This window comes from Canis lupus, chromosome X, assembly GCF_048164855.1.
Source record: "Canis lupus baileyi chromosome X, mCanLup2.hap1, whole genome shotgun sequence".
NCBI lineage: Eukaryota > Metazoa > Chordata > Mammalia > Carnivora > Canidae > Canis > Canis lupus.
This window is the reverse complement of record NC_132876.1, coordinates 67,004,509-67,029,931: the sequence shown is the minus strand read 5'-3', so window position 1 is coordinate 67,029,931 and position 25,423 is coordinate 67,004,509. Positions and strand designations below refer to the sequence as shown.

Sequence of the window (25,423 nt, the reverse complement as noted above, 5' to 3'; positions counted from 1 at the left end):
AGCAAGGATTACCGAGGTCCATTCTCTTTCAGAAGCAACACACCATGACATGTGTCAATTTTATCACCTGACACCCTACTCATGTATTACAAGGTTATAATGAGTTCTCCACGCACATGTGCTGAACTCACTTGGCCCATAAGGACTTAAGACTTTCTTCAAAGACCGTATTTGTCAAAAAAGGAATAGAAACTCCTGCCTGTAAGCACTGCAAGGAGTCATATGCCTGTGAAGTCACCAATCTAACAATACAGTATTTAATCATTCAGAGTTCTACGAACACCAAAAATCCATTGACTAAGTCAGGATTCATTAATTATAGTGATTTCCTTCCTGAATACATCCTACTTTCCACATCCTTAGAAAAAGTCTTGTTATGCCTTACTCCTGTATCACCCTGGTACCTAAATAGTTTTTTGCTTCTCACATCTTTCTATTAGGTTGTACATCTCAGTATCCCTGGCCAAAGCAACTGAAGTAATAAACAAATGAGACCTCAAACCATTTATCCAAGCTGGGTGATTAAGGTAGGAAAAAAATGAGATTACTAGTGTATCTAGGAACACGGAGGTAGAACTTGTCACATCAAAATACAAAAATTTCAAAACATTACATTTTATTTGACATTAGAAAACACATTCCCCAATTTGTTTCAGTTGTGACATGTAGATGGCTTTAGATTGTTTTTGTGGTCACTGATGCTGAGCAAGATTTTTCAATCTTCAAAACACTTAAAGCTCAAAGGTTCTGCATTTCACATCAGTTCATAAGTCCAAGTCATAAGTCCAGTCATAAGTCTTCCCACTTATCGAAGTATTGGCATAGATTCCCTTTTAGGTACAAAGGTAAAGACGAAGCAATTTCCTTTAAAAAACTGTTTTGTTCAATTTCATTTATGCCATAAAAATCAGATGACAGCATGTTCTTATCCTTATCAGTAGGGGTAGTCTTAGGATGCCAGAAACTGTGAAAGGAAGGCTTTTAGTTACTTTCTCCTTTCCAATTTCCAATAATGCATTCCCCAACCCCAACCTGAAAATACAAGTGTTACAGAATCCAGCTAATACCACATATTAAAAGCCAAACATTAGTATTTAGTTGATAACCATTTAGCCCAAAAATGTTTCTCAAAAACTTATAGAAATGAGTGGGGAGAAAGTACTGTGTCTTCATCTCAACAATGACTAGTTATTGGAATTGCATTAAACTGAAAAAAGGCAATCCCCTAGTTAGATTTGGAAGTAGTAATGCTCTTAAAACCAATCCAAAGCACAAGCAGGCTGCCCTTAGAGACTGGTTTGACCTTTTCTTTCACTCTTCCTCCTAATCCCACCCTCTATGAGTGATTTAAAAATAGAAAAGGTCAAAACCCAGTTAGGCCTAGATTGAGAATTTTTTGTTGTTGTTTACCTCAAATTTTTGCCAATTATTTCCAATTTCTATTCTTAAAAATTAAACATGGTAAAATTGTTAAGCTATTTTTATTCACTGACATAATTCCACTCTAAGAAATCCTTTCCTGAAACATGTTTTGATGGTGAGATTTCTAAAGGTTAAGTTGCAAAGCTGTTGCAAAAGAGAAATCATGTCTCTCCCATTATGTTATGTACCATCTGAGGATCGTTCTTCAAAGAGATCTATTTAGGCAGTGTTTATTTGTCAGTATGTAAAATGTAAAGAATTAAAAGCAGATAAAACTGGTAAATGCATTTCAAAACCAATTGTGGCCTGAGTATGAGTGCTTTCTCAAGGCTGTTACCAGTGAGACTGGGGATTGGGAATTAGTTGTCATCCCTCCTCCTGCCCAGCAGTGGCTTTAATATTTAATACAAAAAAAGCCATTTTAATGGCAACATTTAATACAAAAACAGCCATTTTTCCTGAGGGATGGGTCGGTAAAAATAAAGTGTCTACTATAAGGAAAGTTCCTGATACTTAAAAAGCTAGCTCAATTGAAAACCCTGCTTATTGTAGTGGCCAGAGTACTAAAAGAAACATGGAAAAGGAATTAAAAACCACAACATTATTAAGGTACTAAGCACTGAGCCATGTCCCTACCACAAAACAAACCAAAAGGAAAGTTTAAATGTTCTCTAGGAAAGCATTCATTTTTTTCTTGTCTCTGGGGCAAACTGGGAATATAGCAAAACACCTTATACATAACAGGCACTCAACCCTGTAGAATGAAGAAATGAAGAAATGAACAGTAACCTCTCATATTCTAGTCTCTAAGCTAATAAAAAAAAATCAACTTTCTTTCAGTCATGATCTTTTTTGTTTTCTGTCTAGCAATTAAGAGAATGCCTTGAAAGAGACACTTCCATTTAAGGAAGAATTTCATTCCATTTTTTTTGTTTTGTTTTGTTTTGTTTTACTGAATCTCCAAAATAAATTAAGTGCCTTTCATACCAGATCCATTCCAATTTAACATCACCTTCTTTGATGTTTGTATGAATAGAAAGTCCTCTCTTATTCCTACTCTACAAAACATGCCAAAGAGAAGGTGATCATTTATTCTTAGTGTCTTAATGTCACAGCTGCTCAATAAAGTTTTTTAAAAAAAAAAAGTTTTTTCAACTAATGAAAGAACTGCATTCTCTTATTAAATTTATTCTTATGTTTCCACCAAAAGCTAATGAGATTAAATTACATTTTGGTCAAGGACCTTTACATTTCTTCAATTGCACCATTTCAGAACAGTACTTTATTCAGTCAATAAATTTTTACAAAATATGGAAAATCTAGAAAAAAATCTATTGCTCAAGGTGCTTTCTGACTCTAAGCCAGGCCAATATGCAAATGTTTTAAAACTAGTTGTTTTATCTCAATTCTCATCTTAAGTCATTCATTTATAATAAAAACAGAATAGTAAATTAATTAATTCAAGGGTAAGCCCTAGGTGCCCTTTTATCAGTCTGCTGGCTTCAAACTAGGTCAATGAGCATGTGACATTGGGACTCTCTAGAACTAGGAGTAATGTCTTCATTTAATTTTAAAAGAACCATGTGCCTTATTTTTCTATTTTTTTAATCTCCAAGACAAGTCCATGGGTTTTCTGGACCAGACCCATTCAACGAATTTATCTAGCATAATACCTTCCAGAACATAAGCATTAAAATATTTACTCAAAACTCAATGATATTTTCTTATCTTCATCTATAATCTTTATTCTAATGCGCTCTTAACTTGGCCCATTTCAATTCTCTTAGGATCTAGAATGATGTATTCCACATAAAAAATGATGTATATATCAAATGAATCTAAAAGCAAACCTTAGTGATTTATTTTTACTCCTTTAATGACTCAAGCCAGGCCAAGGTGGAAATAATTCACCTCCACCTTCAGCATTGAACATTTTAAAGACTGATAGAGGATTGTAACACCCTGCTTCTTAAAAATATTTCCCATCTCTTCAGCCAGGCCTGGGAGCAAGTACATTTCTGAGATTTTATCTTTCCACAGAGCTCAGCATTTAGCATTCTGCCTGGCACAATGGCATTTTTCCCATGTTTTTATTAAATAAGCTCTTTTAAAGAAAGTAACCAGTAATCACTCATTAAGCCAAGTTATTTCCTTATAGAACACGAGGCTTTATAAATTTACACAGATCTCTGATAATGAGTTTTTACATCCCTAGCCGCTATCTCTGGGGATAAAAGAAGGTAAATAATCAATAAATAATAAATAATTCATCAGGTATTTCTTATATGTATGGCAGTTTAAGAACTTTTAAATTTATTTTATACATTATCTGCTGCTACCCAGGAAACAATAAAGATGGTTTATCTTCACATTCCCAATGCCTAGCAAGGAGATTGGCACATAATAGACAATTATTATCCAGTTTTACATTTATCAGATATTTAATCCTTTATATATTATATTCAGAGTGTTCAATAGTTAACAATTCTTCCTTAAAAAATTTTCAACTTTTTTCATAGTATAATGATGACTGTGATATAATTTATACTACTACTCAGCACCGAATTAGAAAATAGTTAAACTTACACGGTGCTGTAGACTTCCCAAAATACTAACATATATTGTTTTATTTTCAACTGTAAGCACAATGAAATATTAAGTCTGTGTATCTCTATAGTGCCTGTAATAATGAGTTCACCTATTAAGCAACTGAGGATATTCATTAATTCAACAAGTACCTAAACCCTCAGTTTGTATAACTATTCATACTACCTTCATCATAGTGGATGTCAAGCACAAAATGAGAATTTTGTAGAGAAAATGCCTATCTCACAGAAAGGTTTTATTCACACAGAAAACAGCTAATATCTTACACTTATATAGCACTCCAGAAAGTGCAAGGGTGGGGACACCTGGGTGGCTCAGCGGTTTAGTGTCGGCCTTCAGCCCAGGGCGTGATCCTGGAATCCTGGGATTGAGTCCCACATAAGGCTCCCTGCATGGAGCCTGCTTCTCCCTCTGCCTGTGTCTCTGTTTCTCTCTTTCTGGGTCTCTCATGAATAAATAAATAAAATCTTAAAAAAAAAAAGAAAGAAAGTGCAAGGGCATTCTCAATCATTCTAATTTCTTGTCACCTAGGAAAATACACTGGTGATAATTTAGATATGCCCAGTAAAGCCTTGATTGATTAAAATAAACAATATCTAATTCTTTACATCTAACTAGTCTAGGACATAAACCTACCTCTTATTACATGGGAGCATTATCTTGGATTTCACAGTACTCAAACAGTACCTGGCCCGTAAAAGATAATATTCATCGATTAATAAACATATAACCCACTGGTATTTATATAGTGCTTTAGTTTAAAACACTTTAATATGCCCTTCATGATCTGAAATTTTTAATTCCATAATAACACTTTCTCCCTTTGACAATCTGTAGCACCTAGCATGTATCTGGCACATTTTAAGTGCTCACAATAGCTTAATCCCTTGTGTTTGTAGTGTATCTTATGGTTTCAAAGCAGTTTCCATGTGTTTGTTTCTCTGCTACCTGGAATACTGTATTTTTACTTAAAATTACCAGAGCAGCAGAAACACAATGGCCACAAATACAGGAGTTATTCGTTTATCAAACAATTCCTAATCAAACAATTCTGCATAGTATTACAGACTTGACAAAGTACTTTATTCAGTCTTCTTTTAATCTTTGAATCTATAGTGTCTAGTACAGTAGAATAGAGTTACTATGTAATCAGTATTTGTTGATCAAATCAAACTCATAAACCTTTAAGTGCTTTATAATTTACAAAGCACGTTCACATATTTTTCTTCAGGTCACCAAGGTGTGATCATCAATAATTATTGTATCCTTAGTGCCTAGCATAGGGACAGACACCCAGAAAAAATATTATTCAGCACATTGTCCCTGGTATTTACATCACAGGTGATAAAACCATGGCTGCCAGACCAAATCTACTTGGTTCACAAGCTAAGAATAGTTCTTCCTTTTTAAAGGGTTGTAAAACAAAAAAAAAGATGTCTGAGACCATTTGGACCACAAACTTAAAATATTTACCATTTGACCCTTTATGGAAAGGGTATGATGACTCCTGATTTATATAATGCTTCACAACTGACAGTGCACTTTAAATGTTAGCTGTGCATGGCTGCCAATATAGTATTACTAAGAATGCCTTGTGTTTTCTGTGTGTTACAATGCTTTCACATATATTCTCAATTACTTATAATTATCTTCTCATGGTAAGGTAGGAAAAAAAAATCAAGTAAAGGATTAAACATGCTCAATCTTCCCAAATTCTCTCACCTTTAAGCCTAGAGGTGGGTATTAAACCCAGAAGCAGTGTTGGCACAATCTCCCAAATTATTAGGCCACTACTATAAGCAGGGAGTTCAAACTGTCTCCTTGGGGCCTTACTCTGTCCCAGGCCCAATTTTATAACCATCACTAGGAATCCCAAACCCCAAGAATCCCGCTCACCCAAGAGCAAAGAAGAAAGGTGTTGCAGGCTGGTGCTTCTCAACAGGCTGGCATATCTGGGTACTCCTTGTCTAATTCTTCTCATTGGCCTGGAACATCTCTTCACATTTTCTCTAGATAGCCTGGCACTTTTTTTCCCCCAACAGCCTGACGCTTGCCTTTGCTTATCAGCCTAGAGCTTCTAAGGAAAAGGGAGAACTGAAATACAATGTTACCTATATGTCTCTCTCCAGAAGTAGAGATGAAGAGAAATGGAAATTTAAAAAATAAACACTTAATAAATGGCTCAAAACTGTGATAAAAATTGGCTTAAGACTGGCCCAAGCATAATATTGCCAATCTCAAGATATGGCTCCTGAAGGCAATAGCAACATCAAAAAGGGCTTCTCACAACAAGTGGGTTTATGTGAAAATGTAAGAACTGGAAAGGGAGAACTGAAAATGTCCATCAGTAGGGAGGACAGGAACAGAAAAAAGCTGGTGTTTTGTGTTCTCATCTTAGGATTTCCTCTGGTCTTGGGGCTTCTTTCCTTCCCGGATTCTGTGTCATGGGCTTCTAGCTGCCCACCTGATTAGTCTTGATATATCTTTCTCTTCAGCCTTCTGTCCATCTAGAAAGGCAGGAGTCCTCTGGGGCCTTCCATCCTTGGATCTTAGGTTTTTATCTCACTTAGACCTTGTGTCTTAGGTCTCAGACATTTCATTAGTCCCCATGCTTAAGCCTTCAGTCTCCCACTCTGGGTCTTTGAACTCCTATTTAACTCAAGATTTGAACTTTCCATCCAACTCAGACAGGTCTTCTATCCAACAAGGGCCACCATTTTCAATCATAGCCAGAGCCATGATGGTCTCAAGCCTGAGGATTCCATCTATCTTGAAACACAGGTTTTCCATGCTTGTCTTCAGGCCACAAGTCTCAGACCATCTTTATTTTACGTTGGGCCTTCTATCCATTATGGGCCTTCCACTTTCTGTCCATCATAGTTCTTAGATCATCTCATAGGGTGTCCTGGCATAATGAACAGCTCTGCAATGCTTATTTTGATAGCTGGCACTCAGTTCCTATTGGGAAGGGGTTAGGAAACCCCTCTGTCACAAACACACACACGTGACCATAGAAATGCACAAAATATGCAAGGACTCAAGAGGACTCCATAAAGCCAAAGGGGGTAAACACAGACACATAAAAAGGCTGAAATACTCAAAGGTAAGCAGAAGGGGGAAAGCAGAGAAGAAAGAAGAGAACAGAGATGAATGCTGAAATGGAAAGTCACAAAGAACAAAGAAACACTGATCAGGAGAAAAGAGAGAAAACTGCCCCCAAGAGAGGCAGAAAAAAATACATATAAAAGAGAAATGTGGGATAATGAGTAGAAAAAGCAGAAAGGGAAGCCCAGAATGAGGAAAAGGTGAAATGTCAAACCAACATGAAGAGGAAGGGAAGACAATCAGAGTTCACAACAGTAAGAGAAGAGAGGTATAGGCAGAACAAGAAATAAACAAAAAGGACACAGCATGTGACACAGAGACACGAAGGGAAGAATAGTGAAAGAAGAGCCAGATCTAGGAGAGCAAAGAGAATCAGAAACAAAATGAAAAAACTAGAGAGAGACATCTAAGACAAGGCACAGACCACTCTTAGGAACAAAAAACAAAAGGAGACAAAGATACACATAGACGAAACTAACAAAATAATCAAGGAATGGCTAAGACACACTTTAGATAGAAGGACAACCAAAGAGATTTAAAAAAGAAATAGACAAGCAAAGAAATACACACTTTTGAGTGAAAGAGGTAAGCCAAGGCAGACATTCAGAGAAAGAAAGAAGTAAAGACAAAATACAGTAAGGGACACAGAGGCATATGAGAAGCATCACAAAAAGAAGACAACAAAAAGTGCATTAATAATTAAAATAAGCTATTATTAGTACTAATACTACTTATATTACTAACAGTAATAATCATTATAATAACCAACAACAGCATAGATGTTTTCTACATATAAACCTTTACCTTACAAATTTCTTAAATAGAACCAAAACATGCAACTCTGTCTGCCACTAGATGATTTAAGTGGTCACCTGTATTGTGTCAAATTAATTTATGAAATTTCTTGGATTATCTTTTACTTACCATGGGCCAGAGACTACTAAACACTGTATATACATACATGATTTCATTTAACATTCACATATAAGTCTAACCAAAAACTCTAGATTGACAAAGGCCATACACCTAATGAATGGCAGAAGATTTAAATACAGAATGTGTTGGGACACCTGGGTGGCTCAGTGGTTGAGGGTCTGCCTTGGGCTCAGGGCGTGATCCCGGAGTACCGGGATTGAGTCCCACATCAGGCTCCCTGCATAGAGCCTGCTTCTCCTTCTGCCTGTGTCTTTGCCTGTCTCTCTCATGAATAAATAAATAAAATCAAGAAAGAAAGTGTACCTTTTAATATTCTGCTTCAACTCTTTACAAGGATTTCCAAAAGAACCAAACAAGATGCCACAGATATCTAATTATAAAAGGACCCTTAGAGCACCCAGTCAATCCTCTCCCTTTATATCTTCACTTTTCCCCATCCCCTAAAAAACTAACTTCATTTTCACATGCTTCACAAGTATGATGGCAGCTTCAAAGACTGGGCTTCCTTTAACAGTAAATCTTAACTGCAGATAGATTCTTTCACAAGAGAAGGTGAGAAAGAGCCACACTTTCAGCAAAAAAACAAAAACAAAAACAAAAACAAAAAACACTTTTTTGTTTTAGGTTTCTATGGTTTAGGCTTCTAAGAATGGCAAAGTATTTATGCAGTGAAGAGAAAGAAGAGACATGGTGAGACTCAATTACTTGAACGCAACTGGTATGCAGACTGCAGTACCTTTGAGCTGCTTCAGTGAACCCATTTGGTAATATAGGTTTAATGGTTATCCTTAGATCTCATATTGGATACCAACTCCCTGTTAGACTATCATCTCTCATCCCATACAAACCTAGAACAAACAGCTATGAGCTCTAATAATACTCACAGGATTACAACACCAACAACTTACTTCATTCTGATGTTCTAAAATGCTAGCATGCCAGGCATGTTGATCTTCCTTTGATATGTTCCACTTTCTTGCCCTCTGCACTGCTTTTGGGAGACAATGATTTGGTAGATAAAAAGGGAACAATCAGGAGCTATAAAAAATGAGAAGGAAACCATATAAGTGCCATATACAACTATTAACTGAGTATTACTATGCAAGAGTTATGAGAAGATTCAAATTAATGAGCTATAGAAAATGCCTGTACAATGCTTAGAAACATATAAAGTTGAAGCTTTTATTCAACAGAATAGAAAACTATGGCAAAGACAGAAAAATGTGTTGCCTAATAACACTAGAAACACCATCAAATCATAGTCTTATTCTCTTAGTTGAATAGTATGTACAAAATCTATTTAATCAAGGTTTTACTACTTACTGAATGGTCATTTCCATCTTCCAGCCTACATTCCCCTAATCAGCTTCTCTTATCACTACCCTAGAGTATGCAAAGTCTTACCTGACAATAGAAACTTTATGCCATTTCTGGTCAGGCTCCATCAATCATCAAGTACAGCAGAAATGATATAACTCCTATTTATCTTCTCTAACAGCTTGTTTCATGTTTTATCCCAAAGACATCCTAAGGTATCTTGAAGTATGTAAACGATTGTCAAAATTCTCCAACGGGGCCTCAAGAAAGACTTTGGGGTCAAGGATCCAAAATGACGATCTGACCATGATCAATGTCACAGACATGGCAGTTACTGCCCATGCTCTCCTAAAAGAAAGAACAATTTAGCTGTAAGTCTCTACCACACACTAGTCCCACGGTAAACATCCTAACTCATACAGCCTGCTACTCTCTTAATATTATTTTCACCCATTTCACACCCAGTCACTTCCCAGGTTAGTAAGGAAGCTATTTTTACCATAGCAGACACAGTTGATAATGACAGAAGCAAACTCAGTGGAAAGCTAAGTGCAATGTAATACAAGATCAAAATTAATAGCTATTCACCATGCCTTTAGAGACAACTTACCACCTCTAATGTGTGGTGGTTGTTTTGAGACTTCATCTTCCTCCCTGGGCCCAAGGAAAAAACTTGGTAGTAGAACCTCCTGGCCTAGGGTTGTTGCCTAGTGGTAGTGAGCTTTTCCCCTGGAGGATCCTCATGCCCCATCTCCACCTAGGGATCGTCAAAGGGAACGGGTCACTAACACTGTAGAGCAACAAGCCTATTCTTCTGAGGAACATCTGGAGAAGAGATCAAAGAAAAATAAGTTACTGAAATGCAGAACACCAGGAAAGTCTCTCCCAATTAGCAACTAGTAGTTAAACTGTGTTTGACTTTTTCTTCAGATGGATTGAGGGGTGAAGATTTAGAACTGCATTGTGCTCTATTATCCTAGCTATGAGCCTAGCAACATGCAAATTCTTCTATTCATTCCAGCTCCGTTCCTTGAACTTCCCCTCATCTCAAAGAGCAATTTAGAGCTGAATAAATCAGCAGAATTCCCATACTGTGCTTTATTCTCCAGTCTCCACTGATGAGCATTTGTCGAAGGTGCATTATTAATACCCTGGTATTCTTATCATAAAATATAGTGAGGTTTAAGAAATCTAGGAGTTGAAAATAGAAGTTTCTCAACCAAGTGAGCCATCAAGTCAAAAGCTCCCATGTGATCTGACCCCATGAGTTAAGAATTCTTCTTCACATTGCCTCAGGTTTCTTTTATAAGCACTATTTTAAGAACTGAGCAATCTACCTCAATGAGAGTGCCTCTCCATCTAGTTTTATAGCATTTCTCCCTTGTAACTTGTATGGCAAGCAAGAAGATGCTAGAATATTGCCAAGGTAAACAAAACTGTTTTCTACTCAATCTACATAGTACATTTCTTGAACAGCTTATATAAATGGGGCACCACAGTCCCAGGATTTCAGAGAAATCAAGAATGGTTAAAGACATATAAAACACCAGTATCTTAAAAAAAAAAAAAGGGGGGGGGGGCAGCCCCGTTAGCGCAGCGGTTTAGTGCCGCCTGCAGCCCAGGGCGTGATCCTGGAGACCCTGGATCGAGTCCCACGTCCGGCTCTCTGCATGGAGCCTGCTTCTCCCTCTGCCTGTGTCTCTGCCTCCCTCTCTCTCTCTCTGTGTCTCTATGAATAAATAAATAAAATCTTAAAAAAAAAAAAAAAAAAAAAAAACACCAGTAAAGGGCAGCCTGGGTGGCTCAGCGGTTTAGCACCGCCTTCAGCCCAGGGTGTGATCCTGGAGACCCGGGATCCAGTCCCATGTTGGGCTCCCTGCATGGAGCCTGCTTCTCCCTCTGCCTGTGTCTCTGCCTCTCTCTCTGTGTCTTTCATGAATAAATAAATAAATCTTTAAAAATAAAAAAGTAAAACAGCTAAGCAAATATATGCAAAAGGAAAAACAATATACAGAAAGCTAGGAAACCAGTAAATAGCTTACACAGACTCTTGGGTCTCTGTTATTCTACCTCTCAACAATTTTATGGTTCTTCAAATTAAAAACCCTTAACTTTTTTATTTCTTGAGAGAAAGAATGAATGGGGAGAGGTAGGAGAGCAGGGAGGAGTAGTGTGAGAGGGGAGAGATAATTTTAAGCGGACTCCATGCCCAGTGCAGAGCCCAATGTAGGACTTGATCATTCTCATCACCCTGAGATCATGATCTGAGCCAAAATTAAGAGTCAGAGGCGTAACCGACTAAGCCACCCAGGCGCCCTAATCCTCAACTTTTTAAAACAAGGAAATGACAAAGACAAAGACAAAGACAATAGAATTGGGCCTGCCAAAACAGGGCTATGACATATATTGAGTTGGTACTATGCATCAACAAATCTTCAACACTTAACTACCAGTCTGCCAGAGAAAAGTGGAAATAATTTCAATGCCTGCTAATCAGAAGGCATAGATTTGTTCAGTCTTTTCTAAGTAGCTATGAGATGTGAAAGGAAGTAATATATTGTTTTGCATCTCTCGTTCTTTGTTTATGAAATGGGGATCAAGTGTGCTTGCCCTTACAGACTTCACTGGAGCCTAGCTCTGAAGAATAAATGAAATAATAGGCCAAACTCATCTATAAAGTTAAAATATATATGGATATGCAAAAAAATGAAACCACTGTAGGACTTGATAAAAACTGGTCCATGCTGTTTTAAATGGTAGATTTAAACAGGAAGTTTAAGTCCATAAAGCTAAAGACGGAATTCCCACAATGATGAGCTTCCCAAACTATCTTTTTTTTCCAGGTGGTCTGAAAGCCATCATCTTAAAAATTATTTGGAAGCTTATCCAAATTCTCAAAAAGAAAGATCTGCTGAATGTGAAACTGCTACAGCTACTTGGAATCCTCAGGTTTCACATGCTCGGAATTTCCTTGAGAAGATAAAGCTCAGGAGGACACTAGAACTGCTGAGAAATCTTCAACAAAAGAAATTGGAAGCATTAACCTAAAGCATTACATATTGGCATAACCTATCTCTCCTCTTTAGCCTGTTTGGTCTCCCTAAGGTCTTATAAGATCAAGTACTAGCAGTATCACAGAAGGATTAGGCATGTGCAGAAAAATGAAATGCAAATATGGGTCAAAGCAATATCCATCTTAAGGGCTGACCAAATTTACAACCTAAAGTTCATCCTCTTGTGGAAACCAAGATGCAAGGTAGCAGACCAATTGCCACTATTACCTCACAGTACAATCGCCTTGACCATTTTTATTAATTGGCTAGTCGCCTTTACCATAGGATAGGAGCTCACTGAGCCAGGTCTAAACCAAGTACACAATCCTGAAGGCACTTTGTTATGGTGTGTAAAGTACCAGGTATGGCTTCCAGATTCCTGATCAGGAATTCCCATTATAAAGACCTTTATATAAATATCAAAGAAGTTCTAACAACAGTATGTGAAAGATCACTTATTCAACTCTACTCTCTAGAGAAGATGTACAGTGACGCCAAACCAGTGTTCTATGATGTTCTCAATATGAGCTCAATGGGCTTCAAAATCTCTTGGCAACATGCTTCCCATCCTTATCGAGTTTAAAATTAGATACTTTATTCCCAAATTCGGGCTTCCAGTTAAACATGGCAGTTCATACATATTTATATGTATTTAGTCTGCTCTTTCCTGAAACCCCATTAATGATGGTAAATGGACGTTCTATGTACAAGTAAATGTACCGAAAGAATTTTTAAATTAATGGATTGAAGTACAAATTCATTTATACACACCCTAATTAAGATACCTAAAAGGAAATGACTATTCCACAGTCTCCTCAGATCTTCTGAGCCACTCTGAACCATATTTACAGAGTATGGTTGCTTTAGATCAAAGCCTTCTAGTTTTGTTATTATAGTGATGAAATATTCAAGAAGATTCCTTTTCCCTAAGAGGGAATCTAAGGCCAGATAAAAATGGTTACATTTGGAACGGATACAGAACCATGTATTAGAGTTCCTTATTCATTGACAAGAATTTTGGGACTGCTGATCACTCATCTCATAGCTGAACAAAATGTCAACATACATTAGACTTAAAAACCAAGTGGCATAGCTGGCCCGCTGATTCAAGTACTCCAAAACTGCCAAGCCACAGAACCATCACAGCTAAAAAGGGTATTATGATCATGTAATCAGACATTTCATTCTCTACATAAAGAAACTGGGGAGCTCTGAAGATGAGATTCCATCAATGTTATTTATACAACAAGTAAGTAGGTGGCCAGTACCTAAACCCAGATTGTCTCTCAGTTCAGGTCTTTTGCCCCTGAGATATGGGCAAGGCTAGTCAGGGGTATAGGAGGTTTCTATAAAATTTTTTACCATATTTATATTTCACCATAAAACAGTGTAGATCATCTAGATGACTACATTAAAAAGAAGAATTTCAGTGCCAGATTGGTGGCCAGCAGTACTACTTTTGTTGCCTGGAGCTTAAAGAAAAGAACAGAGGAAAACAATATATAAATGGGTTTTGTGCCATATGAAAAAATATAGCATTGGTATGCAGTACACAAGAGCTTACAGCAGCTTAAAAAGGTAATTTGGTTAAGGGCGTTAAAAAAGCACAAGAGAGATGGGATGCCTGGGTGGCTCAGTGGTTGAGTGTCTGCCTTTGGCTCAGGGCATGATCCCGGAGTCCAGGAATCAAGTCCCACATCAGGCTTCCTATGTGGAACCTGCTTCTGTCTCTGACTCTATCTCTCTCTGTGTATCTCTCATGAATAAATAAAATCTTTTATTTAAAAGTTTAATCAAATTACAGCAAAATAGTAATCGTAGGATCTAAGGGGTGAACATGTTGGTGTTCACTAAACAAATTTTTCAACTTTTCTGAAGATGTTCATAATAAATTTTGGAAGGAAGAAAGAAAAAATGTGAGGCAGCAGCTCCCTACTGTCAAACTTGTTATACAGATTTCAGAAACAGTGTCTCAAATATTTGACATAAATATTAAAATTATGCCCAATACAGATTTATATTATTTTGCTACTACTCTATATGCAATACCTGTGACATTAATCAGAACACTTTAAAATCAGCATACCCATTAGCTTGAATAAAATCAAATAAAATTAAACTGTTGAAAATTGCATTTGAATTACATGTTGCCAAGAAATAAATCTACTCCTTGAATCTTATATTAGTACTTTGGAAAAGTAGCTGGAGCTCACTAAATGGATTTTTCCCTACCTCACATAAGAACACATCTTTCTCCTCCCTCCCACCTCAGTGTTCTCAAGGTACTCTAACTATCAGAAAAAACTGAGAAAATAAATGCATAACCAAGGAACAGATTACCTAAGTGTATCAAAGCAATTTATTCTGAAAATGAGGGGCAAAATGTGATTTTGGGATAGATCCTAGTTTTTAAGAAAGGTTTGTTTCTGGAACCTATTCTATGTTTCAAAACTAGGACAACCAGTTAGCATAAAACAGTCATTTTTAGTTTCAGGAGCTTTTAATCAATCTATAGCTAAAATCTCCCTAAATCAACCCATAGAGGCAACTGTCAATGTTCTCATCTACCCTACATGAACATAAAAAAATCTCCCAACAAAGCCAGGCTGCTGGGAGTGGGAAGTAACAGATAAGCAAAGAGAGGAGACTATAACAATTCATGGGGCAATGGGTTAGAGTTGGAAACAACTGTATAAACCCATGGTTATCTTAAAATGAAGATTACATATATAAATATTAATAAATACATGCATATGAGTTAATATCCATGTGTATATTTCCTCAGTCTCATCAACTCAGAAGGTTTTGAAGCCATGACACCCAGGAGCAATGAGCACACATAACACTCACATCTTGATTTCTAATACTGTTCTCCAATAAAAAGAATCAGGACTCCTTGAAGAAACTGGGATAAGAGACATACAAATGAGCCTAGACCATCTTGGTAATGTCAGAAAGTAAGAAAATGCTCAATAAGGATGGGGTTGTGTTCAATGAGTCAACTGAAAGAACTCCCAAAGGCCAAAGCTAGAACACTCTGAACAAAAATAAGTAATAATGAATTATTATCTAAAATATAAAATAAATATTCATGAGTCCATATTGCTATAAATGAATTATCAAATAAGTACATAAATTAAGGAAGAAAAGGCACATTTCCTGTGCAGAAGAATTCCAAATAACTTATGTAGACCCTAACCATCAAAGAGGTGGAACACAACTTCCCATTCTTTAAGTACATAGTGGCTTCCCTTCAAATACAGTATGGGAAAGGAAAAAATAATTTTATATGTTTAGTGGAGAAACTTGGCAAACAGTACCTTAGCCAAATGATAATAGTCAACATCAACAGTGATATGTCACATTGATAGTATGTACTTGAGAAAAGAAGAATGGCAGTGTACTGCTATGGTCTTGTTCCCAAAAACTCAAGCCCAGTCTAATCATGAGAAGAACATCAGACAAATTCCAATATAGGGACATTCTACAGAATATTTGACCATTAGTCCTCAAAATGGTCAATGCCATTAAGAATAAGGAAAGTCTGAGAAACTGTCATAACTAAGAGGAGCCTAAGGAAAATATGACTATTAGATGCAAGGTGGTATTTTGGATGTGATCCTGGAACATAAAAAGAGCATTAGAGAAAAACTGAGAAAATGTTGAGTATGGACTTTAGTTAACAACAATGTATCAATATTTGTTCACTAATTGTGACAAATGTATCATAGTACTATAAAATGTTAACAATAAGGTAAAATGGGTGCGGGGTATACAGGAACTCTCTGTACTATCTTCAAAACCATTCTGTAAGCCTCTAAAATAAGAAAGTTTTTTCTTTTAAATCTGCCAATAGATTCTGAAGACTTACATATTGAGGTGCTTTTTTTTAAAGCAAGCAAAATAGAATCTGAGAACTGGTAATTCTGTTTTCCAGATTCTGCTACAGTAGGTATCATCATTGTTGGCAAATCTGACCTAAAGACTTGATTTTTCTTTTCTGTTTAGAGATTTAATTGTAGTCCGTTTTAAAGTTGAAACATGAGGCCCAAATATTAAGAATTCATAATATCAAAAAGTTATTCAAATTAGCAACTTAAACTCTTATTCCTGTTCATCCACCGACCATATGGAAGGACCTACTCAATCCATTATAAAACGGAGGCAGTGATTTATAGCCAGTTTTCAGTCAAAGGAGACATGTAGGGCTGGAAAACTCTAATGATATATAGATTATGAGTAACAGCATACCAATTACACTATAAAATGGCAAGCATACTAACAAAATACAGTATGCAGAAGTTATCACAGCTATGGATTAAAGTAATCTAGATATTTTATGAGATCCAGTAATGTAAAAATATAGTATGCTAAAAGTTTTCAGAGTTATGGATTAGGTAATATAGACACTTTATAATAAAACCCAGTAATATACACTGATCTCCCAGCCATATCCCTATTTTGAAAGTTACAAGCATTCAATTATATATTTTATGCAATAAAAAGGTATCACTTGGGTCTGCTGCATAGCTTCTATTATTTCTGGGGAAACTAGAATAGCATTCAAGTTGGTCAAAAAAATAATTTTTAAGTCTACCCATCATCTAAGAAATCTAGCACTGGTAAAATTTAAATTTTGCTTCAATCTCTCACCCTAACATGAAGAAATCAAAAGTTGATTTCCAATATAAGAATCAATAGTAAAAGAAAGTTCTTTATCAAACTCATTTGTACAGAGTATACAAGGAGCCTAACATTCCACATCTCAGTGTTCTAATTTGGAAAGGTCAAGGAAGAGAGCAATGAAGTAAAGCCTAAATCACCAATAAAAGCAGCCAAGTCAAAGCCATAAATACAATGATATATAACGATGCATGGCCATTGAAGTTTGACTTGTTAAATTCAGTGGATCAGCTAAGTCTCAAACATATACTTGAGATCCAACTTGAGTTTGATTTCTAGGGACACCAGTGTTAAGTGCTATTTGTCTAGAGTATGTCTCAAAACTATGGTATTGAATAAATCAAGTTTTCATCCAAGCCAATTTGTAAGACTTGGGGCAGAAGGCATTAGCTCTGTTCAACCATACACATCAAGTCTTTGCAATCCAAACATATAAGAATTGGGGAACAGCACACTCAGTTGAGGTATAAGTTTTCTTCTCTTTAAGCTGGCAAAACAATTCTCCCAGGACACTTTCACAAATAAGAATATTTTAGCAGATCAACTTTTAAAATTCTTTACTTAGGGCAGCCCAGGTGGCTCAGCGGTTTAGCGCTGCCTTCAGCCCTGGGTGTGATCCTGGAGACCCGGGATCCAGTCCCATGTCAGGCTGCCTGCATGGAGCCTGCTTCTCCCTCTGCCTATGTCTCTGCCTCTCTCTCTGTGGGTCTCTCATGAATTAATAAATAAAATATTTTTAAAAAAATAAAATAAAATTCTTTACTTAAGTCAAAAACTCCTGTGCAGGTATACACTTGCTAACCAGGGCCCAGATATCCTGAAAAGAAATTATGAATGTTCAGCCATAGCAACCCTAGGTTTTATTATCTTCTACAATTTAGGGAGGTGGCTAGAGAAATGTGTAGATAAGTTACAGAAAGATACATAGAAAAACTAAAGGGGGATATGGGAAAAAATGCACAAAACCAGGGTCAGAAAACTTCCTCCAATCCTGTATATTAAGGTTCTATAATGAAGAAAGTCAGAAATGAAAACATAAAAACCACTTAGAGAAATGCCAAAAAAAAAAAAAAAAACCTTAAATGCCTTCAATTTTCCAAATGACAAAATATCATTTTCAGGGATCGAGATAATCAAGTCTCTGTCTTAATTCATTAGCCATCCCTAGACACTGAAGTTTCAATGTATGGTGAATTGATCAAGGATGAAGTCAGAATCAAATACTAGGTGTTCTTATTCTCAGTTCAGAACTTACTTGGAAGTTTGCCAGTATCTCATTCCTTCTGACCCCAAATCCATGAAAAAAAAAAAAATAGTGACTCACTCTAGGGGCACCTGGGTGGCACAGTCACTTAAACATCCAACTCTTCGTTTCATCTCAGGTCGTGATTTCATGGTGGTGGGATCAAACCCAGGTCAGAACAAAAAGACATTAAAGGCATTCAAATTGACAAAGAAGTCAAACTCTCCCTCTTCGCCGATGACATGATACTCTACATAGAAAACCAAAAAGCCTCCACCCCAAGATTGCTAGAACTCATACAGCAATTTGGCAGCGTGGCAGGATACAAAATCAATGACCAGAAATGGCATTTCTATACACTAACAATGAGACTGAAGAAAGAGAAATTAAGGAGTCAATCCCATTTACAATTGCACCCAAAAGCATAAGATACCTAGGAATAAACCTAACCAAAGAGGTAAAGGATATAGATTACCCTAAAAACTATAGAACACTTCTGAAAGAAATTGAGGAAGACATAAAGAGATGGAAAAACATTCCATGCTCATGGATTGGCAGAATTAATATTGTGAAAATGTCAATGTTACCCAGGGCAATGTACACGTTTAATGCAATCCCTATCAAAATACCATGGACTTTCTTCAGAGAGTTAGAACAAATTATTTTAAGATTTGTGTGGAATCAGAAAAGACCCCAAATAGCCAGGGGAATTTTAAAAGAAAACCATAGCTGGGGGCATCACAATGCCAGATTTCAGGTTGTACTACAAAGCTGTGGTCATCAAGACAGTGGTACTGGCACAAAAACAGACACATAGATCAATGGAACAGAATAGAGAATCCAGAAGTGGACCCTCAACTTTACGGTCAACTAATATTCGATAAAGGAGGAAAGACTATCCACTGGAAGAAAGACAGCCTCTTCAATAAATGGTGCTGGGAAAACTGGACATCCACCTGCAGAAGAATGAAACTAGACCACTCTCTTTCACCATTCACAAAGATAAACTCAAAATGGATGAAAGATCTAAATGTGAGACAAGATTCCATCAAAATCCTAGAGGAGAACACAGGCAACACCCTTTTTGAACTCGGCCACAGTAACTTCTTGCAAGATACATCCATGAAGGCAAAAGAAACAAAAGCAAAAATGAACTATTGGGACTTCATCAAGATAAGAAGCTTTTGCACAGCAAAGGATATAGTCAACAAAACTAAAAGACAACCTACAGAATGGGAGAAGATATTTGCAAATGACCTATCAGATAAAGGACTAGTTTCCAAGATCTATAAAGAACTTATGAAACTCAACAGCAAAGAAACAAACAATCCAATCATGAAATGGGCAAAAGACATGAAGAGAAATCTCACAGAGGAAGACATAGACATGGCCAACATGCACATGAGAAAATGCTCCGCATCACTTGCCATCAGGGAAATACAAATCAAAACCACAATGAGATACCACCTCACACCAGTGAGAATGGGGCAAATTAACAAGGCAGGAAACCACAAATGTTGGAGAGGATGCAGAGAAAAGGGAACCCTCTTACACTGTTGGTGGGAATGTGAAATGGTGCAATGGAATGGTGTGGAGGTTCCTCAAAGAGTTAAAAATAGACCTGCCCTACGACCCAGCAATTGCACTACTTGGGATTTACCCAAAGATGCAGAAGCAATGCAATGCCGGGACACCTGCATCCCGATGTTTATAGCAGCAATGTCCACAATAGCCAAACTGTGGAAGGAGCCTCGGTGTCCATCGAAAGGTGAATGGATAAAGATGTGGTTTATGTATACAATGGAATATTACTCAGCCATTAGAAATGACAAATACCCACCATTTGCTTCAACGTGGATGGAAGTGGAGGGTATTATGCTGAGTGAAATAAGTTAATCGGAGAAGGCCAAACATTATATGTTCTCATTCATTTGGGGAATATACATAATAGTGAGAGGGAATAGAAGGGAAGGGAGAAGAAATGGGTAGGAAATATCAGAAAGGGAGACAGAACATAAAGACTCCTAACTCTGGGAAACGAACTAGGGGTGGTGGAAGGGGAGGAGGGCGGGGGGAGGGGGTGAATGGGTGACAGGCACTGAGGGGGGCACTTGACGGGATGAGCACTGGGTGTTATTCTGTATGTTGGCAAATTGAACACCAATAAAAAATAAATTTATTATTAAAAAAAAAAAAAAGAAAAAACCCAGGTCAGGCTCTGTGCTCATAGTGGAATATGCTTGCGTTTATCTCTTCTTTTTTTGCCTTCTGCCCCCGCCCCCATGTTCTTGCTTTCTCTGGAATAAATAAATAAATAAATCTTAAAAAGTGATCACTATTTAAGAAAATATGTGCTTCATTAAAATGCATTTGCAAAAAGCAAGAAATACTACTGGCTTAGTGTTTGTAAGCCCTCAGCTTATGTACTCTATCAGCAAACTGACCAAGGGAATCCCCTAGCCATCACTTTATTCAGTAACTGTGTTTCCTCCACTCTTCCTCTGTGCCCCATAGAATTTCCCAACATTTTTATAGTATACATCAAATTGCCCAACACCATAATGATCTGTTCATTTTGGCATCCTCCTTAACAGGAATCATGTCTTTGGTTTCGTTATTTATTCCAGTTTGTGACCCAATAAAGTTTGTTGAGTTAACACAAGGATTATTTCAATTTTGAAGATGTCCACATTTCCAGAGCATCCCATTTACAAATGCTAGACTTTATCTCAAGCAATGAATTGAAATACAACTCCAAGATTCACCTTTGGATGATGCTGTCTGTTGCAGGCTTCAATCCACTTAAAATTGATCCATCCTTCCTCTTGAATGGGGGTACAGAACCAGCTCAGAATTCATCCCTTTAAAATAAATTCCAAAAAATATAGTTGTATATTAATACAGAATAATTTGATTAGTAACAATAAAAGATCTCATAGGCATAAACCAGTGTTTCTCAATTTGGGGCGATAAGAACCCTGGGGTTTGTGGATATATCCTCATGGATTCCTAAATCCTATATAAATTATATAAAATATTGTATATCTTTAATAATGATACCTTAAAACTGGAAAACATGTTTACATTTCAAATAACTTTAAGTCAGTGTTCCTCAAAACATATATTCTCTAGTATCTCAAAAAATGTTCCTTTAAGAGGCATTTTATCCTGACAAATTACTTCAGTTTGAGAAACAATGGCATAGACCACATTTCCAAGGCTCATGGCCATTTGTATACTGCCCCCAATCAGTAAGACCAAGGAGATGTCTTTAGATACTGGTGGAAAAGGAGCCATGAGGAAATATGGATATGAATTAAAATGAGCAGTAAGACATGCCCCACTTAATATGGTTCTTATTCTTGCCAGGATGCATGGATGTACACCAAAAAAAGTGTCTCAAGTTTCATGTTAATATTTTTTTCAGCTGGACTCTATTTTACATCAGGGAGGCTAAACTTTTAAGCTTACCAAGGTATCCATTGACAAAGGTGAAGAGGAAAGGGTATAATTAACTCCATAAGTAGGCAATGTCATGGGTTTCTTATAAAACTTACACTTCTCTATTGCCTTCTTGCCAAACAGGTTCCATAAATATCTCAAACTAAACAGGCATTACTACTGTTTTGTAGCAGAGATAGAATAAAAAGATACAAAAAGCCAACATATCAAAATTATACCCCCAATCCCTGAACCTTGAAAAATTCAAGCTTGTAATGAGATTTAACAATGAACAATTTCCCAGCCTTGTCATATAGCCAAATATGACAGACAGGCTTTATCTCTTCACTTTTCATACTTCCAAAAGAGAATACAATAATTATAATTACAAATTACATTAAAATAAACCAACTGGACTACATATATTGCTGCAATAAAGTAAACCCACCTCACTCTTTAAGTTTATCCAACTAACTTCAAACCTTAGTGAGCTCCCTTTTTAAAACTCTATAACTTACAATTCACACACTGTAGCACTTGATTATCATTTCCTAAAGGTATTTCAAGTGTGCTTATATTAGCTCCTCAGCAATACACCAGCGCAAGAATGAGGTTATATAGGACCACATCGTTTCTACCCCTCACTTCAGTGTGACCTAGCATAGGGCAGGGTATACAATATCTGTTAACTCATATGGGGATATATTTTATATACATATAAATATATATAATTGCAGATGAGGTAGGAACAAGGAAGGAAACTTACAGGAGGACCCTCTGACTTTTCTACACTAGCATTTAAGAGAAAGAAAATAGAACAGGGGAAAGATTACTTAATAGCTACAAAGTAGTACTTACAGTATTCTAAAGAGCCAGAGACTCTTCTCACAGCTGTCCAAGGAGCTAGTAGTGCATACTGCAACCCTGAGCTGGGCGGATCTTTTGACATCCTTGTCAGAGGAATAGTATTCTTTTTCAGTGATTACAAAGAACTGCTGTTGTGATAACTAGTTATTTGCTTCAGCAGTTCCATATTAGACACTTCTCTGCCACACCCTGCACACTAGAGGCTAGGATATTATTCATTTTACCAGGAAGCTATCTCACTGTTGAAATGTATGTCCAGAAGAATGATTAGATCTTGGCTTATTTTTCCTTTAATACATAACAGGGAAATTGGTCCCATCATTTCTAAGTCCTTGCTTCAGTGTAGTGCTACGGCTACTTTAATTTTTTTTTAAATTTTTATTTATTCATGATAGGCACACAGTGAGAGAGAGAGAGGCAGAGACACAGGCAGAGGGAGAAGCAGGCTCCATGCACCGGGAGCCTGACGCAGGATCTGATCCCGGATCTCCAGGATCGCGCCCTGGGCCAAAGGCAGGCGCCAAACCGCTGCGCCACCCAGGGATCCCGCTACAGCTACTTTAAATTAGCAGAATTAAACAGGATACATTTTATTTATGTAATACATTAATCAAGGTGAACTATGGTTTTCAAAAGTGCCTCAGCATATGTTCTCTCATTTCATTCTTTTACGGCAATCTTCTTTAAATAAGTAGGGTGGGGAGGTTGATGCTCCAGATGAAGAAATTTAAGGATTAGAAAGTTTAGGTAGTTTTTCTAAAAGTGAATGGTGGTAAAGCCCAAATAATGATTTTTAAATGGTGGTAGAGCCTAAAGATATATGTCTTAAGAGTTCTATTCTAGAACTCTTGGGAATATTCACAATGTGTATCCACAGACCCACCACCCTCAGTAAAATGAGAGACACTGGTCATCAGGTACACGGTATAAATGGGTTTTTGGACTTCGAAAATTAAATGACCAGGTTTACAATTCCATCTTGCAAAAATAAATAAATAAATAAATAAATAAATAAATAAATAAATAAATAAATAAAAATTCCATCTTGCAAACAGCATTTTATTGTACCTAGCAACAGGCACTGTAAAATAGCAATATACAAGAGAAGAGAGATTCTTGGCCAGGCAATCTGCTCTGGAAGGAAGAATGCACAGAAGGTGCTAACCTTTCTTCCTGGGTAGACAATTTTCAACTGATACTTATATTGGAAATCCAAAATAAAGAGTGGCAATCCACCTTTCTAGGCCTGACTTTGCCTTGAGCATTTTGCTCAGTAAAGTAGTAACAGAGGTGGGCAGGGACAGTTCCTGTCCCAGAATGTGACAACTGGAATCAGGATCATTAACAAATGCAGAAAAAGGAGTGAAGGCCCATCCACCTAATTCAGGTCTGCTTTTGGTAGTCAATGCTGCACATAACATCAAAGTGGTAGGAAAATCTTGGGCTGATGAGATGAAAAATGTGATAATCAGCACTGTGTTAATAACACAGAAGGGACTTTGGGTAGTCAGCACTACTCAGAAGTAATGCAAAAAAATGGAGGGGTCCATGTCTGATGGCTGGGACCAAGGAAGGTGCAACTGAGGCATTACAGCAATATAAAGTGGGTAAGGCAATGACAGCAGGGATTGTTAATGTTTTAAGTCCAAGAGAAGGGCCTTACCCAGTAAACATTCCCCAGCAATAATGCAAAAGGGGCAGGGGTTTGGAGGCGGGGGGGACAATCTTATTTCATGGCTGAATACATGAACACTTGAAACTGTGAGAATAGTCCATAAGAAGTGTCCAAGCGTGAGCGTGGGGAAAAGGGAAGATAAAGGGAAGACCAGGACTTATTTGGAATTTTATACATAGGAGCAATACAAAAGGAGAGGTAATATGAGTTACTATTTGACAGACAAGTTTTCGGCATATTACAATGTTTATACTCTATTATGCCATGCAGATGGGAGTGTTTGCCTAATAAGGCCAGGAAGGAAAAACCCATTGCTAATGGCATTGTGCCCATTAACAATCCCAGGGGAAGTTTTGTGTGGTCAGCAACCCCTGTAGTAATGCAAAGGGAGTTTAAGGGAACATTATCCTAAATCTAACAGAAGGGAACATAGATAATCGCCCACTGACAGCCCAAAAGAGAGGGGCCCTAGTACCCTTAAAATATACAAAGGGGGTACATAGGTCCCATCATTGCTAGTGGTGCATATCAACTGTCCAAGAGCTGAGGTCATGACAGCACTCCTCAGCAACAATCCAAAGGCAGTGGTAGGGGCATAGAACATCCTTTCACACTGCACAGATCCACAAACAAATACAAGTATGTATATAAATAATCTTGAGAAGAGCTCATTTATGGTTAACATGCCCCTGGTGCAAAAGTTGTTTGAGTGGATGCAATCCTAGTCCATTAGAAAAGATGGACAATTGCAATTATACACATTAAAGTCCAAAAGAAAGGGCATTAGGTAAATAGCATCTCCTTACTCCAACTCAGACGGTACAGGGGTTCTAGCATAAGGCATTCTTAGCAAACTACATTTACACATGAACTTTTCAAGTGAAAGAGTCTTAAGTAGTGGACACTACCTGCTGAACACGCTAAGAAGTAGGTAGGGTCCTTATTGAGTGCACAAAACAGGAAAAAATCCAATGGCACATATTAACGTCAAAAGAGGACCTTAGTTGATCAACACACTCTGCTGTACTGCAAAGGGTAGGTGAGGCTGTAGGACAACAGATAATTTCAATTATG

General features: G+C 37.2%; 1 long non-coding RNA gene across 1 annotated transcript; it reads right to left on the bottom strand.

Moving 5' to 3' along the window:
- Positions 1 to 599: 599 nt before the first annotated feature.
- On the bottom strand, positions 600 to 24,340 carry LOC140627957 (uncharacterized). Its single transcript, XR_012026435.1, has 7 exons — positions 22,666 to 24,340; positions 21,132 to 21,227; positions 9,998 to 10,212; positions 9,475 to 9,735; positions 8,979 to 9,108; positions 5,926 to 7,703; positions 600 to 964 (listed from the first exon to the last, which is right to left on the bottom strand). It is a non-coding gene; the product is annotated as an uncharacterized lncRNA (long non-coding RNA).
- Between the last annotated feature and the right edge of the window lie 1,083 nt (positions 24,341 to 25,423).